The 24,690-nt window shown below is 40.0% G+C and overlaps 1 protein-coding gene across 12 annotated transcripts in view; it reads left to right on the forward strand.

Moving 5' to 3' along the window:
• The window catches only part of Inpp4b (inositol polyphosphate-4-phosphatase type II B), a 750,819-nt gene that overhangs the window by 480,409 nt on the left and 245,720 nt on the right, over positions 1-24,690 (forward strand). The window lies entirely within an intron of this gene.

Raw genomic sequence — 24,690 nt, forward strand, 5'->3', positions numbered from 1 at the left:
ACCAGGTCCTGTGTGCACTGAAAACAGGAGGCCACTTAATGATCACAGCTACTGTGGGAGACTCAGTCATTTCTATTTCACATGTAAAGACTGTCAGGAGTTGAGACATGGGTAATGAATCACCGCAAACTTAGCAGCTTACCCCAATATGTATTTACTATCAAGTTTCTCCGGAAGAATTGTCCTTAGATGAGTCCTCAGCCCAGGGTCTCACAAGATTAAAATCAAGGTATTGGACTCTGCGTTCTCATCTGCAGACTCTACTAGGGAAGATTTATATGTCATCAAGTTTTTGGCAGAGTCAGTGCCTTTTGGGGCTATGTGACCCAGCTTTTTGCTGGCTTTGACTTGAGGTTCTCAGATTCCAGAGTGTAACTGCAATTTCTTGCCACACGAGCATCTCCAAGTCCATAAAGAGAGTCATCAGGTCCAGTCTGCTGAAACAGAATCTTATCATACGCAATAGAATCCCACAGGGACAGCCCATCACCTTTTCTGGGTAACATAACCATCTCAAGAGTAGCATCCTGTCCCGTCTGCCATGTTCTAGATTAGAAGCAAATCACAGGTCCTGTCCCCACTCAAGGCAAGGAAATTAAACAGGAAGACAAGAATGTGAGGGGTGGAGACAAGGTGGGGGATCTTAAATTCTCCCTGCTGCATTAAATAGTTAACTAAGATCACAGAGCTACTAAGATTCACAGCTAACGGTTACTGATTTAGAGGCCCATGCATAGCCATTGTATTTACCCTCTTCCATAGAATACAAATAAACTAAATATAAGTATGTAAGATTTTTGTCTGTACACCCTTTGAACAGGTTGTTTTAAAGTATAGCCTAAGAGATCGAATTTCTAGATGAGAACCTTCTTAATAGTAAATTACCTCTTAAAGTGAAGCTTATGTATGTTGTATCACATCTGTATCAAAACGGAAGTATAATGTCGAATTAAACACCAAATAGCATCAACATAAAGAGACCCACTTCACTGAGTGACTTTCTATAAAATGCTAAGTTTTGTCAAAGGAGATTGGCACATGGATTTTCTAGCCAAATAAGTATATTTGTATGTTCACTAGTAAGCACAGTGAGACCTGTGTATTCTTTTATGTTAGAAAACAGAACTTATTTTTTACCATTAGAATCTCTAGTAGAATGATGGCAAATACATTGTGAATTTCACGTTGAGTTCCTGTAGTGTATGACACTGTGGCTACCCTGGGTTTAGAGGCCTTCAGATTACTTCCTGTCCAGTCACGTCACTGGCTACTAACAGAGGAGAGACGTGTGAAGCAGAGGTTCCTCCAGACTGGCAGGAGGAAGAGAAGGACCATCGTGTTGTTTGTAAGAAGGCGACATCGTGGCACCCAGGATAGAGAGTGGCTGGCTCTCCTCTCCATATTTGCCTGCTGCAGTGGCTAGTAAGTTGTGGAGCATGAAGTCTCCCCACATTGTGCCTCCCTCACTTTATACATGGAAACTAGGTCGCCAGCCTATAGGAAGACAGGGAGCACCCCCACTGCTATTCCCCTCCCCCAGATACCTTTTATGTACTTCCAGTTAGAAATTTAATACTCTCTTTCCATTTAATGTGCTTTTTTTGGGTATTAAATATGTTCTAACTTGAGGGTCTGTATCTCTGTAGTGAATAAACAATAAAACATGTTCTTAAGAAGACCTTGTAGCTGAGAAATAAAAACATTTCCTTGCAGCAACCTGAGATATATATATATATTCATGTTGCTAATTATAATTTGCTTCCTTTTTCCAGCTTCATAATTGCTTTTTAGTTTTGCCTGAACCACAAAGAAAAAGCCATCTTTTAATTTTTTAATACTGTATCAAAGCTTGAGAAATAAGGGAGCTATACAATTAAGTATAGTGAATGCATAGGCACCAACACTGCCTCTTCTTTTAGGAATAAAGAGAAAGCAAAAATAAAAAAAAAATAATAGAGAAAATTTATTTTCTTTTTTTTTTTTTGTACCAAAGATTGAATTCAAAGGCACTGAGTAGTATCCCTACTGAGCCACATCCCCAGCCCCTTTCTGTATTTTATATAGAGATGGGGTCTCACTGAGTTGCTTAGGGCCTTGCTAAGTTGCTGAGGCTGGCTTTGAACTTGCAATCCTCCTGCCCCAGCCTTCCAAGTCACTGAGATTACAGGTGTGTGCCACCATGCCTAGCTGAAGAACATTTCTGAATATCATTCGGAAGAAGGATGCATTGGATCACTTGAAAATATTATTCAGCTTCCTGTACTAACTAAGGTCCCCTTTCACTTTCACAATGACAGTGTGACAAGGAAGGGTTAACAAGGGGTGTAAAGAATTGTTATGTGAAGAAAGCACTTTCCGCCAGACCCTTTGATGCTATCCAGCTGGGAGATTATAACTGGGACCTACAACTTAGTCCTGTAAAAAAACCCATCCTTCCTAAAGGAAGGATAATTTTATTCTTCATTATTTATTACATTCCCAACATCCCACATAATGTGTGTGCTGCCAATCATTCCCTGAGCTCCTTAGGAGAGTACTTGTGCCTCTCTGTGCTTCCTCTGTGAGTCTGGAAGAGCAGCACTTAGAGTCATCTACCTTAATGCTTTGTTTTGCTTCTCTCTTTGCACACAAGTATGGCTATTAAGTCTGTTATCAGTCAGAGTCCCAAAAGGAAACAGATGGCACTGGCAAATTAGGATAATTCCAGGAGGGTTTATTTACAAAGGGACTATTTACAAAGCAGCACCACAGAGCAAGGCAGTAACCTGGTTTAATAATGGTGGAGCTATTATGACTTTTAGGTCTGATAGAAGGAAACTGTTTTCAGAAAGCAGAAGGAGAGAATGAAGTAGAGAATACCAGCTGGGTCGAAGGACTCAGGCAGCCAGAAACTACCTATCAGGAAGGGAGCCAGAGGTAGGTGTCCAGAGCTCCATTCCCCCTGGGCCTCCTATTGTCCAGCTTGGGCCCCCACTGTGGAACTCAACTGAAAGTCAGAGGACAAGAAAGTCCCTTGGTGTCCTCCACAGAGGCCCAGGGGAAGAAGACGAATGGAAACGGGCAGAATCTGGGATCTGGAGGTGCATGTAGAAGACTTTTAGTATACTTAGCACAAATTCTAATATGTGGAAATTTGAATCTTGTAATTCAGGTTATTCATAGCTTGTGATGATCATAATAATTAATATCAGAAATATGAGGAGTTAAGGCTCCAAGAGCCTTTCTTTCTTGAATTTGAAGTTCAGGAAAAACAAAATTCAGCCCACTCATTTATTGAGTGCCAAGGCAAAGGAGCGGGTTTCCATATACAGGTCATTTTATATTCTTTTAAGAACATCCTTTATTTAAAAACAGCTAGGACATTTGGATGGCTAGTCTTTCAGATGGCATTTCCCTAAACTTTTAAAAAATTCATTAGATGTAGGTCTGCATCTAGGTGTTGGGGTTTGTGGAAGAAGTTTCAGAAATCTTTGAAAAGCATTTGGAAAACAATACATAGGTAATTCTGGGTTGGTATGTTGAAGTTAGATGGGTAAGTGCTGAAAGGACATTTCTCAGATACAGAATTGGAGATGATGATATTGGATACATTGTGAAAAAGTTGTATTTTAAAGATATATGATCCCACATTCCTTTTTTCTTACTCAAATATGAACCTTTGAGTCAGTTGAATAAAGCACCATTAAAAAGCCAAAAGACACATTGGAGAGTAGGGAAGACATTTATAACACATACACCAAAAAGGACTACAATCCATTGTGCATATAAAATGTATAAGACACAAATCAATGAAAACAAAACAAACAACTATAGGGAAAAAAAGAGCAAAAATTCAAACAGCACTCTGTCATAGAGGAGAGTCAAATGGCTAGTATGTTTGGGACTCAGCCTCTTTAGGAATCAGAGAAATATTTATTAAAACCACAATGAGTTTATAATTACCAAGTTCACAAAAAACTATGACAATTTAGCATATATGAAATTTTCATATGACCAAAGGTTAAATGATACCACCGTTTGAAAAGCAGCTTAGCATTTCAGCCCTGTGGAAGATACAATCACTAAAAATCAGCAATTATTCTCCTATCTGTACTCTAGAAAGCCACTTATACCTGGCCTCCAGATCCATGTGCAAGAATTTCATAACAGCAGTTTATTTAAGTTCATTCCAACCAACTCATGGAAGTAACCCACATATCCATCAAGAGTAATAAGGATGAATAAACTGTGGTATGGTCATGCAATAAATTAATATCTGGCAATGAAAATAAATGAAACTTAGCTATACGAAACAATGTAAGTAAATCACAGAAATGTTGGACAAACAAAGTAAGACAAAGGAACATAGAAGTATTTATGTGTTTTACATAAAATATTAAAAGTCGTGTGGAGAAAAAGGCATAAAAATTTGCTGACCAACTTGTGTTTCATCCACAGCTAGTGGTTTCATACCGGTGTGACTTTGTACATAGTCATTTAGCTGCATCTGTGTAATCATGCAGGTTTGTTTCTGACAAAAATAAAGCAACAACTTTAAGTCAGTTGACTCTCCTCTTCTGTGTTCTGCTAGTTGATACTGACTTTTCCTGTCTCCCAAGGGGTTTAGTAGCATTGTTTTAAAATCTCAGGTTACATTGTAGTGTCTGAGAATTTAAACATCAGCAGCTTCACAGGAAAGGAAAATATCCAGTTAAGTATCCATGCGACTCACACCAATTTGTCTTTCCTGTGGAAGTTTCAAAAAAAGGCATCCTTAAGACATACCCAGGAAGCTCTGGGTTGTGGCGCTAATGCTGACTTCAATGGCTGAATTGCAAAGAGGAAGATCACTGAGGGTATAGGATGAGAAGTGAGGACAAGGCGCTTGGACTAGAAAAGTAACAAGGCCAGAGTTGAAGCCCGTACTCCAAGCAAAGCAAAGGTTAGGAGCCAGTTCGCTCCACATTTTGTTTTTATTGCTAAAAGATTTAAGCTGAGTCACTATCAATAAAGAAAATGAGAGAAGTGGAGAAGCTCCCATGGAAATGGTCAAATGCCTTTCTTTTTATAACTCCTCCAGCTGCTTTGGGAATTCATGGATTCTCAGAGAGAATTCTATGTTTTGTTTTCCTGCGTTTTTCCCAGGAAGAGGTGGGGTGAGCATTAGCCAGCCTGCTAGAGTTATAGCATTTATTCTTGGGAGGTTTCAGAAAGAAAAATCTTCAGGGGAGTGTTTGCTATAAGTTCAGGTACTCCCTAAAGGATTTATCTGTCCATTCAGTATTTAAGGGCAGTTCATTACCAACAAAGGGGAAAAGCAACCAAAGGAATGAGAGAAAATATTTGTAGACTGTATACCTGATACGGACTTAGTATCCAAAATAGAGAAGAAACTCACAACTCAACAGAAAAACAAAAGCAAAATCAAAACGGAACCCCACAAATCCTTAAATAATCCAATTTAAAAATGGGCAAAGGACTTGAATACACATGTCTCTAAAGATGGCACACAAAGGCCAATGGATAATAGAAGGGTGATCAAATTCACCAGTCTTTAGTGCAAATTAAAACCATAATTGAGATATCATTTCCTACAAAAATGGCTATTATCAAAAAGACAAATGATAAGTGTTGGCGAGGATATGAAGAAAAGGGAACTCTTACACATATTCACAAAGAATGCAAGTGGTTAAGGCCAATAAGGAAAGCAGTTCGGAAGTTCCTCAAAAGGTTAGAAATAGAATTACCATCAGATATGGCAATTCCACTTCTGAAACTATATCTGAAGGAAACCAAATCTCAAAATCCACACTCTGTGTTCATTGCAACATTAAACACACTACCTTATATGTGGAAACAACATAAGTATCTGTTGATGGATGAATAAATAAATTGTTGTGCGCACACACACACACACACACACACACACATATACACCACAAGAATATTATTCAGTCATAATGAGAAGAAAATGCTGTCATTTGCACCAACACCAACACAACCTTTAGGATGTTATGCTAAGTGACATAATTCAAACAGAAAGACAAATACTGTATGATCTCATATGTGTAATTTTACAAAATCAAGTTCATAGAAATAGTAGAATTGGAAAAGTTGTTGCCATGGGCCAAGAGGAGGGGAAATGCGGAAAATGGTGGTCAAAGAGTACAGACTTCCAGTTACAAAATGCATAAGTTCTGGGAATCTGATGTCAACATGGTGAAGATAGCTAATAATACTATATCGCATGTTTGAACTTTATTAAAAGAGTGGATCTTAAATGTTCTCCCTGCCCTCCCCATCACACACACACACACACACACACACACACACACACACACACACACTCTTAAAAGATATTTATGAAGCCATGGGTAGAGTAATTAAGCTTGTTTGTGGATTATCATTTCATAATGTATATGGATATCAAAATATCATGTTGTACACAGTAAATATATTTATTCAATTTTATTTTCCAATTATACTACAATAAAGCTAGAAGAAAATAAAGGCACTGGACCAACTGTCTAAATGCAATATGTACAAAAACAGAAAATAAACAAAAACTAAGTGAATTTAGTTTTCTATAATACAGACTGGGCCTTGAAGTTGACTCCTGCAGTTGAATGAGATGGTGTTTATGTAGAAGTCTTCCTTTCTCCATATATGTGAGAACCCTAATGAGACGTCACATTAGGATATGCTTTAACATATCCTAAATGAGTGTGCTGTTATTTTCCCCGTCGTCCTGCTTTCTGCCAAATAGAATTTGAGGAAGGATGGAAAGGAAAGATTGAGTGAACGTGTCTCTTCAGACCTCTATGCTTGGGGACTGACTCTCTTAGGATCTTGTGAAATGCAGATTCCAACCCAGAGAAAGACATCTGATTCTGCGTTTCTAACAAGTTCCCAGGAGATTCTGGTGCTGCTGATCCAAGGTCCTCACTTTGAGGAGGAAGAAGAGAGAGAGCAGACAGGTGGGCCCAGCTAATCAAATCAGACAGGTCCCTCACAACCCTGCTCAGCACCTGTGAGCAGGGGGCTCTAGATGGGTTCTTTCAAATAACCTGTTTTCAGTGTTTCTCAGGCTCACACTGTGGTGTGTCTCTGTGGTTTTAGAAATTTTTGAAAGACAAAAGAAAACATTGAGTCTAGATAGAAGTTTGTTTTGAACTAATAGAGAGGCCCGGAAAGAAGTCATGTATCCACCAATAGCCTCAGTTTTCTCAACTTTAAGTGAAGGTAGTTAGGTTAAATTAGTTCTAAGGTTTTGTCTCACCCAACATCCTTTTGCTAATAAAAGATAGAACAACTATGATGCGGATGTTCTTGGTACTCAAAGTGATCATGTATTTTCTTTTTTTTTTTTCCCTTACCAAATGTGGTTTTCTCCCCCCACCCTTTCATTAGCTTAATTAGCTTAGCTACTCACTTCCCTAAGTCATTGAGAAATATTCCTCTTTTGTTTTAAAAATAGCATTGAATACTTTTCTGTTCCATTGCTCTTTTCATTAATATTGATACGTCCATGAAGGCTACTAATCTAATTATTATTACAAAACCTGTACTAAATTTCTACTCATAATTACCCCCTTTCTGTTTTGTTTTATAGGAAGGCCAAGATTAAAGAGTCTCATTATGGTGTCGTAAATTTCTTTCTCTATTTTTGATAAAATCATCTGAGGTCTCTGAAACACGGTAATATAAGCACCAATTGCCATATTACGTAGGTTGGTTTGAAATAAGCTGTGAAATTAAAATAAGGTAAAATGGCTGTACTGAAAGATTAGCTCTTTTCTTTCTTTCTTTCTTTTTTTCTTTTTTTTTCACTTAAGGAAATCTCTTCTTAATTGTAGCAAATTTTTCAAGTTCCTTAATGGAAGATTTCCCTTAGAATTTAGACTCTAATCTAGACATTCTTGGCTATGAGCCTATTTATGGAACATGGGATGCTCTGACAGCCTCAGGTTTCTTTCAACTTTGTGGGAGTACTTTTTAGAATACGGATGCACAACATGATCTATGGCCTGTAAGGACCACAATTAGAGGTTCCAAAGATTGAGAAAATTTTAAAGCATCCAGTACAAACTGCCAGTGAGTTTAACACTGACCCTGGAGCTGCCAGGTCACTTAACACTGACCCTAGAGCCAGATATGTCCTGAGACCAATTCTGATGAGCCACATTCTTGATGTGTGTGTGTACATCTTTCCCATGACCAAAGTTTCCATTGATTTTCCTAAAACATTCCTCAGCAACTACTAGGAATTTGATTGAATAGACAGTGCTGACCACCTCTTAGACATTTAAATTCTACTGAGTTTTAACCCAGTTAAAACTACTTGGAGACATGGTCTTACCTGTCCTCTGACATGTCAGAGGTGACAGTGTTTTCAAATTATTGACTAGAATACAGGGCTTATGTTAAGTTCTTCCTTCAAGACATACCTGTGCCAGCTGCTCATGATAACTAGGATCTCAATAGACTGAGATCCAGAATGTCTCCACTGTGCTGACTTCTCCACAGTGATCCTGTGGTGGTGTCCTAGAACCTGCTTGTATTAGCTCTGGAGACCTCATCCCCACATCTCTACCCATAGTCAGTGATCTCAAGTCAGTAACGTGGAATGGGCCTTGGTGGGATATTTCTACCAAACAGACTGGAAGTCACCGTAAATGATAGCTGTCTCCCACTGATCTCCATCCTCTGAGAGCCAAATTGCCAGGCATTTACCTGTATACCACTGTCTTTAAGGGCAAAATCCCATTCTGCATGGCTGCATTAAGTCCCTTGAACTTTCTTACGTCTGGTTTCAGCTAGTCGGTGCAAATATAGGAGCTCTCTCAGCTGAGAGTATTTTAAAGTTTCTTTTTCTGACAGCATCAAAGAAAAATTCACCTTAAGAAGTAGAAAAGATGAAAGTACAACTTTTGATAGGATGAATTTATGACAGTGCTTCTTGTTGCTCTTCTGAGTGGACATTATTTAGTGCACTTAGATTTAAAACAGTTCCTTCTAAAATGCCTGAACCTGTTAGCCCAAACTTAGCCAGCATCTAAGCATGGAGGCAGCAAGAATACGGAGGATGAATTCACTGTAAGCACAAAACATGCATTATAAATGACAAAGGTACTCCAATGTTAAGAATTTTAAATGTAAAGATTCTGGTTTCAAATGTGGTTTCCTTAGACATAAAAGAAGATATATTCTATAGGTTTTTTTGGATGGTTTGGGGTAGGAGGAAAATTTTGGCATCTGTTAATAGTTAAAACTTAGTGGGATTGAACAGTGTTGCTGCATATGCCTGTGTGCACACATGCATCATTGGTTCTGACTGCCAGTTACTCTGAAAACAGGCAGAAAAAACATTGATTATAAAATAACAAAAGCATTTCACAGGCATTTTCTGGTTCTAGGACAGATGAAGGATGTTTCATGATTCTAACTTTCAAAATTCACAGATGGATTTCCAAAATCTATTTTAATCCAGGCCTAATGATGTGCAAAATGGTGCCCACATGGAAAGATGCGTTTAGAAGTCCCATTAAATAGGCCTTTTGGTGCTAGAAATAAGTGGTTTGGTTCAAAAATTAAAGGTGCTCTTGTTCCTTTTTGTATTCTTCCCTCCATGCATCTGTGTTTGCCAGTCATGGATCTTTGAATCCTTGCTGGCTGACACAGTCCAAATGCACAGAGTAACAAGGAAGATATTTTCTATATAGTTCTGTCACAGGTACCTGCCAGAAGAGATCCCATCCATAAACAATCTCTTTCATTTGCTTTTGTTAATAATTATGATCGTTATTATTACTCAGTGTATGCATGTTTCCTAGTGAATTAAGTTCCCTCTTCGAAATAATCTTCTATTTTAAGAGCTGTGCTATTCTTTAACATCCACAATGTAAATAGGGAATAAATAGTACAACATTTATCACTTGGCATTAGATTTATTTAAGTAATTGTTAACCCACAAATAGCTGCGTGACCAGTCAAGCATTATTATCTTTATAGATTAACATAATTACACTTACAGGAAATTTATGTATTTACTTTGTTTTTCTGTCAGCATCAAAGTGCTTTCTGTAATTATTTAGAAACAGATGACTCAAGGGACCCCAATGATTATTCCTCTAAAACCTACATACCTGGCTTTATCCTGACTCTAGAGAAAAGTAGAGTAACGGGGATGAAACTCTAATTTGTAAATGGCTCCTATTGCTTCTCCTTCCTCTCTTGACCTCTCGCCGTCTGTTCTCCACATATTGGATGCTATTTTTACAGCATGAAAAAGATCACACCACTTCTTGGCTCAGAATCCTGCTGGAGTTTTCTATTGTAATTATGATTCGAACCTGTGTTCCTGGAACCCTGCCTTTCTTTGACCCTGCCTCCTCCTTCTTCCCTCTCATTCACTTTGATTTTTTTTTTTTTTTTTTTTTAGTCACTTTGGCCTCAGGGCCTTTGCATTTGATGTTACCTTGGCCTGAAACATTCTTCCTTCTTAGTTTTCCCTGAGCTGGCACCTCCTCATAGTGTAGGTTTTAATCAAAGTCACCTGCTCGGAGAACCCGGCCACTCACTGCTGTAGACAAATTCCCTTGCAACTAGTTACATTTTTTGCCATAACTCTATTTCACTGTTTTCCGACTGTGTTAGAAAGCTTTTCATGGCTGGGACCAAAATACCTGACAGGAACAACTTAGAGGGGGAAAAAGTTTAATTTGGTTCACGGATTCAGAGGTTTGGTCCATGGTGGGCCAGCTCCATTGCTCTGCACCTGAGGTGAGACAGAACAAGATGGAGGAAGGGTGTGGTGGAGGAATGCCGCTCACCTGGGTAGCCCTGACAGTGACAGCACTAGGAAGCTGGGGCAGATAGTCTGAGGACACACCCCAGTGACCTACTTTCTCCAGTCCTGCCTCACCTGCCTATAGTTAGCACTCAGGGCACTTCACCTCTGAACATTCCTGTGTTGCCTAACGTAATCTTGTTGGGGACATTAAAGATCCAAAGCATTACACCTCTTTTACCCATTTTGATATTTTCCACCTCTTCCTGATGCTAGAATGTCGTCCAGGAAGTGACCATTCCTTGTTCACAACTATGTCCCTGGCACTTAAAGTGAAAGACCAGCCCATGCAGAGACATGAGGGAGCTGAGAGCAAGGCAGGGACCCTTTGCAGTCCAGGGTGGCTGGAGTATCAGGTGCCTCAGTAAGCTTCACATCTGCCACTAATAAAGATGCTGAAGCACAAGGTTTCTTACCAGAAGACCTTTATGTAGCAGTGTTTCTCTAACATAAAGGGTCTTGGGGCCTTTTGACAATCTTAAAACTTATATAGAATCTTGAAGGGCTGACATTGATTGGCTCTGGATATTTCCTGTATTGGACACTAAAACTCAGAAAATGTAAAAAAAAAAATATTTATTCATGGCTATACAATCACAAAGAAGAAACCCGTTAAGTAATACTTTTCGATTACTTATTAATATTTTTGAAAATCATGTTTCAGAAAGCCAAAAATGGTTACTGAGATTGGAATTGTTTAACTTGCAAAGCAAGTATCTGTCATCCCTGACCAACAGGGGAGACCTGCATTGTCGTATCTGTTTCCATATGCAGTCAGTTGTGATACCACATGTGTTGTAACCTCCGGAAAACTCCATTGTACCCTGCTGAAAGGATGAGAGTCAGAAAGGAAACTGCCATCCGAGTATTATTATGAAAATAGTTTTGACCTTCCAAATCCCTTGCTTGGATCACACTTGAGAACTGAAGACTGATGGTTTGAATAGATATGAGCTGCAGGCATCTTGCAACCAGCTGCTGTTCACATGGGCAGCAGCACTCAGTGTGCACCTGGCTTTTTAGGGAACAGAAACCCTCACCCTACTGCAATTCTTGAAAAATTCAAATGCACTTGTTTGATGGAGACATTGCTGTATATTTTTATAAGCTTCCAGGAAAGAGCCCACAACCTTGAAGCGAACAGCTTTCCTCCTTTAAGATGACACTTAGGTAGGAAGTAGACAGTGGCTACTGTGGTAAGGTGTTTCCTTGAGCAAAGAAATACCCTCATCCATGGGATGCTGCCTTCATGAAACCTTCTGTGGCAGGGAAACTGGGTGTTTTGCTGCAATTTATGCCTTTTGTGTTGTGGGCTTGTAGTGCTATTTCATCCCCAAGCTCAGGTGACACAACAGAGGGTCTAAAAGCATGGGTTGGGGAATACAGCAGATTCAAGTTGAAATATTAGTTTCTTATTTCCAGGCACACCACCTGGGGAAAAATTTACTTATCTTTGGGTTTGTGTTCTTACAAGTTGAAAGTCACTTGAAGTTTGAGCCTCAGTTTTCTCCCAAGGTTATTTTTACAGATGAAATTGAATACGAAAGTAGTATAAGACAATTCTGAGTGATAAGGAATCATCCAATGAAAGGAATGGATACAAGTAGCTCCATGACATTAGTGTTAAAAAAAAAACCCAAAAAACAAAAAACACCCCTCCAGGTAAATCTTGTATACTGCCAACATTGAGAATCATTTATCAAACTATGGGATGCTGTGATAGAATCCATAGAGAGAAACTCTTTAGAGTTCCTGTGCCAGGCATCCCATTTGTGCCTGGAGATAGCTCCTCCACTTCATGCCCACACACAGACCCCCAATTCAAAGAAAAACATACTTTGTAAGTTGATTGCATTTAAATCAATTGATCTTTGCACAGGACTTCATGATCCTTTGAACAAGAGTAACTCAAGTCCTGGCTATAAGTAATGTCTTCAGATTCTTCAGCAGTATCACAGTAGTTTTGAAGCTACCTACAGATTATTCAGCCTCACATTGTTGGGACTAATGGCTTCCAAGGAGCAACAGATTGATAGACATGTGCTTGTGTTGATATTGCTGTTCTCCGTCTAATGGCTTGTTCATTAACTCATGACTGTGGTCTTAATTGGGGGCTGTTAATACATAGCGTGGTGTTTTTGAGTCTGGCAGTGTGATGAATTGTGTCTGTTTCTATTCCCTGAGGCTAATAGATTTTTAGTTTTTAAACTCTCATTAAGCAACCCTAGGGAAGACAATTAAAGTCAACATCAGTCTGGGTTCCAAAGTGGCACATTGCTATAGGAGGGGCACAGCCTTCAGCAGTAGACCCATCTGCCACTCTCTCATGAACTGACCTTGAACAACTTCTCCTGATTTTCTGAAATCCAGTTTTCTCATCTTTAAAATGGGCAAATCAGTAACACAACACACAACTATATGAATTAAATTAGATAACATAAGTAAATAAATTAACATATGAGGCCCTGAAATGATTTAACCAAAGCTGAAGTACAGTTATTGTCATTTCCTTTGCACTAGTTATCCTTATTTACCAACTATAAGCTTCCCATTATTTCTGTCTAGGGTAGGATGTTTCTAGAGTACCATAGACTCCACCCAGGTCTAGTGCTGTGGATAAGAAAGTAATCTACTGATTCTCTTTCCACTTTTCTGAATGAAAGTACAGTGGCTTTGTATGTTGAGGTGGTAGAAGAAGGAGAAGAAGGGAGATAAAGGCAGTTGTGGAGGTGTGGCTTCGTAATACACTATTGTTGTAGAATACTTGGGATTTGAATTGAGTTCTCTCTCTATTTCATATATTGATGATATTCACACAAAAGCCTTTGGAAGTACATCTGTCAGTTTTTCATCACTGGAGTAAGTCCCTGAGAAAAATCAAGTTATAAAGTGTAAAAGGTTTATTTTGGCTCATTGTTTTAAAGGTTTTGGTCCATGATTGATTGGTCCCTTGCCAATGGTGAGGCCACATGTCATGGCAGGAGCACATGGCATAGCAAAACTGTGCACTTCGTGACCAGGAAGTGAAAATGAGGAATAAAGGGGGCTGGGGTTCCACTCCCCACCTCCAAGGGCACACTCCCAATAAGCTTTAAAGACCTCCCAACTTTAAGATGCCTATTAAGGCTTCCACCACTTTCCACTAGCACTAAGAGGGGACCAAGGCTTTAATACAGCGGCCTTGGAGAGACATTTCAGATTCACTCTGCAGCAGTGAGTCAGCAGAAACGGAGTCCTCAACTTACACAAAACAGGTGGTTAGCAAGTTACCTGCTGTTGTCCTAAGGGCCTGGAAAGCACATTCTTAGCTTGAGTTTTTGCCATGTAAGGTGTGCCACTGTTCTTTATTCCTGTTTTAAAAAGATGGAAACATCTTTTAACATTGAAAGAAAATCTGTTGTCTTCAATTGAACAGCTCTTTAGACAATTGTCCCTTGTGCTTTCATAAATGTGTGGGGCAGAACGCGGCTTGTCCACACAGTGCAGGAAAGCTGGTGGGTTCTGGAGAATGCTTGCTTTCCTCACCTTGTGGCTCTTTTGGAAAGGTCCAGAGTAAACAGTCTGGAGTGCAGGAGGGTCAGCTCCGGACAACTGCACAGAGGCATCTTTGACTCATGAAAATGAAGCCTGAGTCTTGTCATCCCTTATTTTCAGCAGAACCTGGATTTTTCAGGGACTTTGGAAAGGAAGGAAATACCTATAGATAGTTTTGTTATTCTGTGTTCTTTCGCCTGCCTTCCACAGATCCTGTAATTGTTGGAAAGGGAAATTGAATAAAATGTGGTTAACGGCAGGGATGCTCAGAATTATGTGACTCTGGAGCCACATTTGAAGTCACCATTAACCTAAAGAACCACAGGACTCCTGTCTGACCAGTGGAATTTAGTATAATGGTGCATTCATAGAGAGAAATTAGAACTCTTAAAGAGCCACCAATTACACATAAAGGGGGCCGAGAGTGTGACGAGAGAGTGTGGTGTGAAAATTGCTGCCTTAGAGAGATGGAAAACACTGAGATTAGATACATCCCAACCGAAACCATGCTGAAATGAACGGTTATTTCTTTTTAGGTTGAAAGTCTATAGAATGTTCTGTGTACAAAATTTGGCGTAGTGTGCGTTGACATTTGAAAGATGATCACATTTACCCAGTCAAGTCTAAGACAGCACATCAAGCTTTGGATGTGCTGAGGCTTCAGGCTAAATCCTGTTTACCAAGAGAATCACTTGTAGATATGTAACTGGCTTCCCAAAGACTCAACTCCAAAGACAGGGTCAGGCAGGATGGTATTTCCCTCCCCCTTCCCCCCCCTTTTTTTTTTTTTTGGTGGTGCTGGGGTTTGAACCCAGGGCTTTGTGCATGCAAAGCAAGAACTTTACCAACTAAGATATATCCCCAGCCCTCCCCCTCTCCAATCATACTTATCTTATGCTCTTTTAAATATCATTTTCATCCTTTAGCCACATGTTTGGAAAAGTTCAGGGGCATAGCTGAGTGATGGAGCATATGATTAGCATATGTGAGTTCCTGGGCTCAATCCTACCACCAAAATGTGTGTGTCTGTGTGTGTGTGTGTGTGTGTGTGTGTGTGTGTATGTGTGCACGTGCAAGTGCCCCCTCACACATCTAGGATGTAACCAAGCAGTGTTACCTCTGACAGCACCTAGAAAAATGTCAGACAGATTACAAAAATCACACAGGTGAAATGCCTCATCAAGCTATGGAAGCTTGAAGCCTAGAATAAACTTGTAGAGAAAAGAAGACCTTTCAGTGTTGAGCTATGAAGAGCATCGACTTTTCATCTGGGGGCATATTCTAACTTTGAGAGAAAGCGGAGGTACGGGCCTTGGAGAAATAGAGCTACTTCTGCTTGAAGAAAGGATCAGCAAAGCAGTTAGCAGTTGTGTTGGATGAAGTAAGAAAGAGGGAGGCTTCCTTCAGAGCAGTCATTTTTCTCAGAAGAAACTTGATGAATTCTCTTGCTTTGCAAGAGACTAAAGAATCAGGCAAAGGCTTATAAAAAGCAAAGTGAACCTCCCACAGTTTCACAATGTTTAGGAAAATAGGAAGGGATTAAAAAAGAAAAGAAAAGAAAAAGAACAGGCAGGAGAGGAAACCCTGGAGTTGATACTAAAAGCCATTTCTCACCTGGTGGTGTTCACAGAATCTCCCTTGAGCTAGAAATCTTAACATCAAGGAGAAGGAAGCAGCTGGCAGAGAACTCCTCAAAGATTCTGGTTTGCATGTAGAGCCAGAATGACAAATCTGAAGTCCACGGTGCATTCAAACTCCTAGCTGGTTTTCCTCTTAAATCTTTTGCCAGATTTTGAGATTCTGTACAAGACACAATGCCAAAGAGGTCTACAGAAACCCTGAGAATCTCCTGTGTTCTTTCAGGGATGAAAAACTAAGTCCGTACATGCTATTAGTTAAAAATCTGGGAAGGCCACACTGCACCAGAACAAGCATCTTCCCCAGGGCTGTGCATGACACATTCCACAGACTGGGTATTTAAACAATAAAAATTCATTTTTTTTGCAGTTATGGAGCTAGGGATAGTCCAAGGTCAAGTTGCTGTAAGAGCTTAGTCATCGTCTGGCTGCCTCTTCACATGGTCTTTCCTCTGTCCATGGGCTCTCCTGGTATTTCTTTAAGAAAACCAATCATATTGGATTAGGGTTCCACCTTAAAAGCCTCATTTAACTTAATCACCTCACTAATGATCCATCTCCAAATACAGTCAGATTCTGAGTACTGAGAACTAGGTCTTCAACCTATGAATTTTGGGAAAACAATTCAGCTCAGGATACTGAGTCTTAATAAAATTCCAACCCAGCTCTGCCACAGCTCAACCTCTGACTTAATTGAAGAGCACAACCCTTCCACCCTGCTCAACACACATTTGTCCAAAAAAGAAGGTTTCACCTCTGTGCTGGTAGACATCATCAGGAGCTTTTATAGTTGCTGGCCATTGGGGAAAAAAATTGTTAAATACCTTCATAACCAACATAATAAACTGCATTCCTTATTTCAGGCATGTTTATGTACCAATGATCATCTCCCATTCTCACCTGTAACCCATTTCATTCATGTGCATTCTTCTCAAGCAAAGCTTCTCAAACTTTTATGTGAGAATGACTTAGGAATCGTCTAAAATGCGGACTCTGATTTGGCCTGTCTGCGGTAAGCTTGAGATTCTGTATCTCGAACTGGCTTCCACAGAGTAGTCTCCGGACACCCCTCCAACCAGCTGCAGACCAGAAGGTGATGGATGAGTATGCACACTCAGGTTTAATATATATTGCCTAAAATAATCTAAATCCCTTCCAGCTCGGAGATCATGTGAACTCCTTTGTCTGCCTTTTAAAAAGAGAATATAATGTATGGCTTAATCATTGTACAACACATTTTTTTGGAGATCTTTTTTCTTATGATTTAGGGCGAATTTGCAGCATTTACACATGCAAAATCTTACACACTTAGAGCAGTAATCCTTTATAGGAACTTTGGGCTGCACGTTGGAATCAAGTGAATAGCAAGCCTTCTAAAACACTGAAGCCTGGAGCCCTCCTTCAGAGATTTTGATTGAATTATAATAGGCTGTGGCTTGTGACCAGACATTAAAAATAAACACAATCACAAAAATACCTTCTGGCTGACTCTAATGTGTGGTTGAGGTGAATGTAATAACATTGACCTTGAATGTCCAGTGTCCCCCTAAGGTCTATGTGTTGAAGAATTAGTTCCCTGCCTGCAGCTATTGGGAGCTGGTGGAACCTTTAGAAGGTGGAACCTAGTGGAAGGAAATTAGGTCAATGGTGGCATTCCCTTGAAGGGAATATTGGGGAATACTGGGACCCCAGCCCCTTCCTCTGCTTCACAGCCACCATGAAGTGAATAGGGTTCTCCTGCCATGAGGTACCATGGTGCTACAAGGCCAAAGCAAGAGGACCAGGAACTGTGGACTGAAGCCTCTGAGGCAAAATAAACCCTCTCTTCTTTAAAAACGATTATCCTCAGGTATTTTGTCACAGTGGGGAAAAAAAAAGCTGACAATGGGAGCAACTGTTTTAGAGGAGCACTTTTAAAATTATTTGCACTAGGATAATAGTAGGCCTGCTTTGATCCACCCACCTCATTTACCAGGCATGTTTTTGGTAAATGTCAGTACATAGGAATAATAGCCGACCTGTAAAAGAATTAGGATTTACTCATTGTTAATATTTGAGTGAATCTTTTTCAGGAACGTTTTAATAATTTACAGCTGGATAGTCGCTGCTCTATAGAGGCTGGCTTTGTGATTTGTCTTTTTCCACAGTCCTCTCTAGTCCCAGTTGTGTCTTGTACCCAGCCTGCCTCTTTCATTGACAGACTAGAGCCCTTGGGAATATTAGTCTGCCACACTACATCTGCAATAGGGATTTGTGAGATAGGAGTGATAAGTTCATTGTCCAAGACGAAATTTTCAATGTACCTCCCAGGGATATTTCAGGTCACATTTTTAAATCATGTAGGTGGTTTTCCTAGGTTCACTCTAAGATGCCTTCCATCTCTAACTTTCTGCATCTAAATCATGTAGGTTTGCTCATACATATTCTTTCCATCAAGATAAAAGTTAAACAATTTCAAATTCATTTTCTAAGACTCACTGATAGCCTTTGGAATATTGAGGATTCTTAGCAGTTATTACTAGAAGTTTCTACTTTTGCCACGTTGTCGTTGTTGGGTCTGTGGAAAACAAAGCAAACAAAACGATAAAAATAACAAGAAAACTTTTGCCTTCCTAATCCTTTCTGAGATTGCCCATGTTTACAATGGTGGCTGAGTCATAATAAGTACTTAATATATGTTCGCTGAGTTTAAAATAGTGAGTTAAGATTTAATATGAGCTATTTTGCTTTATTTCCTCATAGCCATAAACTGAATCGGAAACTCCATTTGAAGCAAATGAGAGGTCTAAATTATGCTGGCTGCTGAAACAAGCGTAAACATCCACATTTCAGTGTCTTAGCAAAATGCGTTTATTTCTCAATCATTGTGGTAGCCAGAATCTTAAAATGGTCCCTGAGACTTCTGCTCCATGTACCTGGCTGCACGATCCTCATGACTATGGTACTGATGGCTCAGTTGATATTACAAAAGAGAGATCGTGTCTCCTAGAAGTTGAGAGTAGAACGGTAGTTACAAAGTCACTGAGGAGGACATGGGGGAGCAGGATGGGGACACGTTGGCTAATGGTCATAAGTTATGGTCAAGAGTCGTGAACAGTGCTAGTGTGCACACTGGGCTGGTGGCAGCTAATAATTATGTACTCTACCCAAAAACTACAAGAAAGGATGGTGGAATGTTTTCAGTGTAAAGAAACGATAAATGTTTGAGAAGATGAGTATATTGAACCTGATTTAAACATTGTGGAAGGCAGGGATTCAACTGAGTGCCCAACACGTGTGAGGCCCTGGGTTCAATTTCCAGCAGCACCAATAAATAAATGCATAAACAGACAAATAAATACATATATAAATAAATAAAAACATGCCACATCTATGCGTTTCTCAAATGCGCATCCCTTATATGCACAATTTTAGTTTTTTTTCATGTATTGGTTAAAAAGAAAAAGAAAAAGCAAGGGAGATCCGCAGGTAAGGCTGAACACTCAGGTAAGCCTTTTAAAGAAGATGGTTCTTGCTGCAGACTGAGATCTGAAATGCAAAGATTTAAAGCAAGGGGGATCCTCTCCTGCTGGATTTGAAGGTGGAGAAGGCCACAACCCAGCATCCCTGCCCTGTATGTAGCCTTGAGCAGTTCAAAGTGGCCCAACTAACAGTCATCCAAAAAAAAAAAAAAAAAAGAGAGAGAGAGAGAACCTTCTAGAACTGCAAGAAACTGGATTCTAATAACAGCCAGAGGGAATTTGGGAGCAAATCCTTCCCTAGTGGATCCTCCAGATCAGGACACAGCCAGCTAGCACCTTGAATTTTGCTTTGTGTGACCTTCGTGGAGAACCAGCCTCATGCCTGGTTCTGATCCATAAAACTGAGCAAATAAATGAAAGTTGTTTTAAGCCGCTGGTTGTTACCCACCAGGAGAAAGCTAACCCAGTCGTTTAATAGTCTAGTATTGCCAGTGATCCTTGCCAGATGACTGTTTTTCATGTGGTCATTTGGAGACTCAGTTACAGCTCTATCATTGCCCAAGGACTGGATCGTTCTACTTCTCACTATTAGAAGGAGAAAGAGACAGTGGAGAGAGCACACTATGTCTACTTCTGGAAACTCCAGTACCGATGCAGCAAATATCACTTGTTATATGTATTTTATTGGTATGAATGAGTTATAGGACTACACCATGATAAAAGGAGGGAATATGTAATCCCAACTAAACATCTTCCTTCCAGAAAAAAAAATTCATACTGTAGAAGGAAGCTGAACGTTTCTATCCCAGCCAGGTTTTCATGGGTTCAAATATGAATATAGATCTCTGTCTTATCCAAGGTAATGGGATGATAATTGTGTATTTGAACTAGAGATACATAGATAATTGGAAATTTGTGTTGGCGGGGAAGAAGAATATGCTTCAACGTTGCATTCATTTTCAGACACACCCCTAGATGTGACAGTATTCTGAGCAGAGGACCTGGGCTCTCTCCCTGCTCAGAAGAGTCCCTCTGGAACCAGCCACCCTTCCCTTTGTCTTCCTGCTGAGTCTTTCTATGGTAGGCTGCTTCATCCTCACCCCAATGAGGGTGCCCACATACAGCTGCATGTGGTCCAGGCAGTGCCACCCAGGTGTGCTGACTCATGGCAGTGTGACCCTCTCCTTCTCTAGGTTTGGATTCTCTAGCATTTTTGGCAGCCCCAGTGCCACATTCTTTCCTACTCATCCATGAAAACCATGGCGGTCTTCACCTTAGCACAGTGGACCCGTGTTTCTAGCAAGATTGACTAGTTTAAGGAATGTTTTCTGCATGAATTTGAGCCTGTAGGTGTTGTTTTACCTGCCGCAGCTTGCTAGGAAACAGTTAAGGTCGGTGAAATAGACTCTAGGAAGTTGATGGGAGACTTGAGTAGAACTCACATGTGCTATGGGTTGTTCTGTTTTGTTTTCAAGGCCAATTTGGTGAGTAGAATTTTGAACATCTGAGGCTTACAGAGAAGCCAATTAGTTTGTTTCATATGAACTTCAAACACAGTCAAGATGGGATGCATAGCAAGATCTCCTCCGTGGTCATTCCTGTTCACTGCTCTGCAGGCTCCAGCGGAGAAGTGAATAGCAGCCTGTATCAGTGTCAAGACCCAAGAGCGCTGCAGGAGCTTTTGGTCATCACTCAGGCAGACATTCCTCTGTCCCAAGACAAGACAGGAGGGATATGGTGCAGACAGACAGAGGAAACTTCTGATGAGACCAAAAAAGGGAAAACAAATTCCTGAGGAAGGCCAGTACTCTCAGGAGGCCTGACACTGCCAGTGAACTGGAATATTCCAGATGCTACCATGAGACCATCACTTCACCCTTCCTGGCCAAGAGGCCCCGCCTCACTTTGTGCAGAGTTTAGTGTTTTTCAGTGACATGTTTCTCCCCTGCCTACTGCTCCTCTCTCTCCCCCTCTCTTCCTTCCTCTGTCTTCCTTTCCTCCTTTCTTTTCTCCCTTCCCTCCTCATTTCCTCTCCTCCTTACACCATCTCCTTCTCTATCACTTCCTGCCTTATTTTTTCTTAATAATTTATTTTTTTATTTTACAGTAGAATGCATTTTTATATATTGTACACAAATGGAACACAACTTCTCATTCCTCTGGCTGTACATACATGGCTCAGAGTCACTCCAGTGTGGAATCAGATATTATATGGGGTAATGGTGTCTGTCTCTTTCTACTGGTCTTCCCATTCCCACAACTCTACTCCTTCCCTTACTCCCCTCACTCCCCTCTACATGAACCCAAGTTCCTTTATTCTTCCCTATCCCCCCACCCTACTGTGGATCACCATCTGATCATCAGAGAAAACATTCAGCTTTTGGTTTTAGAAGATTGGCTTATTTCACTTAGCATGATATTCTCTAGTTCCATTCATTTACCCACAAATGCCATAATTTCATTCTTCATTAAGGCTGAATAATATTCCATTATGTATATATATACCACATTTTCTTTATCCATTCATCTGTTGAAGGGCATCTAAGCCTTCTTCTCTCTGGATCTGGTACTCTTCTGAGGACTAAAAAAGATTTGAGAGAACAAGGTACAGGGTGTGTTATTAATTACCTATTAAAGAACTGAACCAAAGCTAGAAAGGCAACTGGAATACAAAGGGTAAATATCTCTCCAAGGAGACTGCTGTGATTCAAGGGAATCTGCTCATGTCATTGTTTTATCCAGCACCTTCCCTAATTTCCTGTTGCCTCAAATAAATCTATGCAAGTAAGCTCCAATTCTACAACACAATAGAAAGCCTTATACAGCCAATGACCCCAACCTATTCCCCTGAGCATGTCTAACTTTTCCCTTCCTCACAAGCCCCTGTCGCGTCACCAGATTAGGCACGCTTTCCTGTACGCCACTGAACTTTCACCACTCCTTGACTCCTGCCTGCTACACAGCTTCTTGCTTTATTGTGCGCTTACATGCCTGCCTATAACTCCTACTCATCCTTCAAAACTCAGGCACCTTTCCTGTGGAGCCTTTTATGTCACTTACAGACTGAATTACTCTTCCCTTCCAATGCCCAGAGCAAAAGCTCTTATGTCCCTTAGGGTACTCACTATTTTGTACTGGATTGTTTTACTTTTATCCTATTTACTAGGCTCTCAAGTTCCAAAGAGACTGGCAAACCTAGACCTTGCTACCTGGTTTGCATTCACTGAAATGAGGCATGTTTTATGTAAAAAAGCATCAATGATGTATAACGTATGTTCCAAAATATCAATAATACTAACTGAAACGTTTTAGAGCTGTACATATTTTACTGGCTTAAATGAATGTTTCCTACGAAAATCTGACTCATAAAATTTGGAATTGGTTTACAAAATTTTATCTTTCAGTTCTGCTAAATCGGGAACTCGACTGGTGATTTAAATGCGCTTCAATATAGGAAAACGTACTCATGTTTCTATTATGTAAATTGAAAAAGGACTTCATTTTCTCTCTCTTTTTCCCATTTACACATAAAAACATACTCAGAACATGCCAAACTTGTTTGTGAATTATAATTTTTTTATGTGTACGGCTTTGGGATACAGAATCTTCTTTTTTTCCCTATGATCTATTCATATTTATAAGGAAAGATAAAATTAATATAAATGTTTAAAGGTCCCTGTCGGCATTGTCAATATTATTCTACCTTTTTCCATCATTAATCATAGCTTTATACACACCTATTAACCCATATACGTAATCCACATACTTTATATGATTTGATATATGTTGAACTTGATTTTGGACTTTAAAAATTATATTTGTAAATTTAAGCATACCACTTTGGAAAATGATTTTAAAAATAATATACAGCCTGGCACCATGGCGCATGCCTGTGATCCCAGCAGCTTGAGAGGCTGAGGCAGGAGGATCGTGAGTTCAAAGCCAGTCTCAGCAAAAGCCAGGCGCTAAGCAACTCAGTGAGACCCTGTCTCTAAATACAATACAAAACAGGGGTTGGGATGTGGCTCAGTGGTTGAGTGCCCCGAGTTCAATCCCCAGTAACCAAAAAGAAAAAAAAATGTACATGAGTGTGTGTATGTGTTGCATATGTGCATTTATTCACTACATGTATAGTTCATTATAACACATTAGGTATATATCTAGAGAGAGAATGTGAGATTGAACATGTGCATGCACACGGTTATGTAGAGTTGCTATATTCACACACACTCTATGGTCTATACAGCCCACTTCTCATATAGTTCTCTTCTGATCCCAGGCTAGCGGATGGCGCTCAGATAATGGGACTGAATAGTACACCCGGGCAAAGAACACGAATGCAGCTACTCAGCTAACTATAAATGCTCTTGGCCAGCAAGAGCTCTGCCATGCAATTGCACTCTGCCATGAAATTCCAAGTCAAGTGGTGCTGTAAATTGTGTTGTTTACTCTGTTGGGATCTCTCCTGTCATTTATTTGGTGCTCTGGTCAACAGTGTGGAGCCATAATGACTGACAAATTGTGCAAGCAGTAGTGCTTGATCTCTCATAAAGAAAAGAAACGGAGCCTTAAGCTGGAAGTGAAAAGGCACATTTTGCCATGGCTTGCACCATTTTTTATTTTTTAAAGGAAATGGACACCGTGTTAAAGATCAGCAGGTCGTTAGGGTCCGGGTCAAGCCGATTGACATTAATAGGGGTATTATAAGCATTTCTTTGTCCTGGTTTGACTGACTTGGTGTGGTCCAGTGTGTCAGGACTTAAGGAAAGTGAGGAAAAGTATGATTTGACGTGCTACACCTTCAAAGGAGTTTCAGTAAAATGACCCCTAAAATATTGACCCGTGGAATCCTCCTGACTGCTGTTCCCTATCCTTCCCAATGCAACAGGCTGAGCTTCTATATTGCTCTGTGGCCATTCCAGTGGTTTATCTCATCTTTATTTCAAATGAAGTCATCCTAGATACAAAATTTAAGTTATTTTTCTTGCTTTGGCTACCTTTTTCTGAAGTGAGAAGATAAAGATGATCATGTCTTTTTTTAAATTTCTGTATGAAACATTTTTTTTTCCTTAAGAGAACCCTAGACAGTACATTAAATTCAGAAAATTTGGGGGCAGGAATGAGCAGCAATATTTTGCAGAGATCCTCAGTTGACTGTAGTGTATAGCCTGGACTGAGAATCACAACTCAGTAGAAGATATATGTCCTCTCACTATCCAAGGGGTTGCCA

This window comes from Ictidomys tridecemlineatus, chromosome 9 (assembly GCF_052094955.1).
Source record: "Ictidomys tridecemlineatus isolate mIctTri1 chromosome 9, mIctTri1.hap1, whole genome shotgun sequence".
Lineage (NCBI taxonomy): Eukaryota > Metazoa > Chordata > Mammalia > Rodentia > Sciuridae > Ictidomys > Ictidomys tridecemlineatus.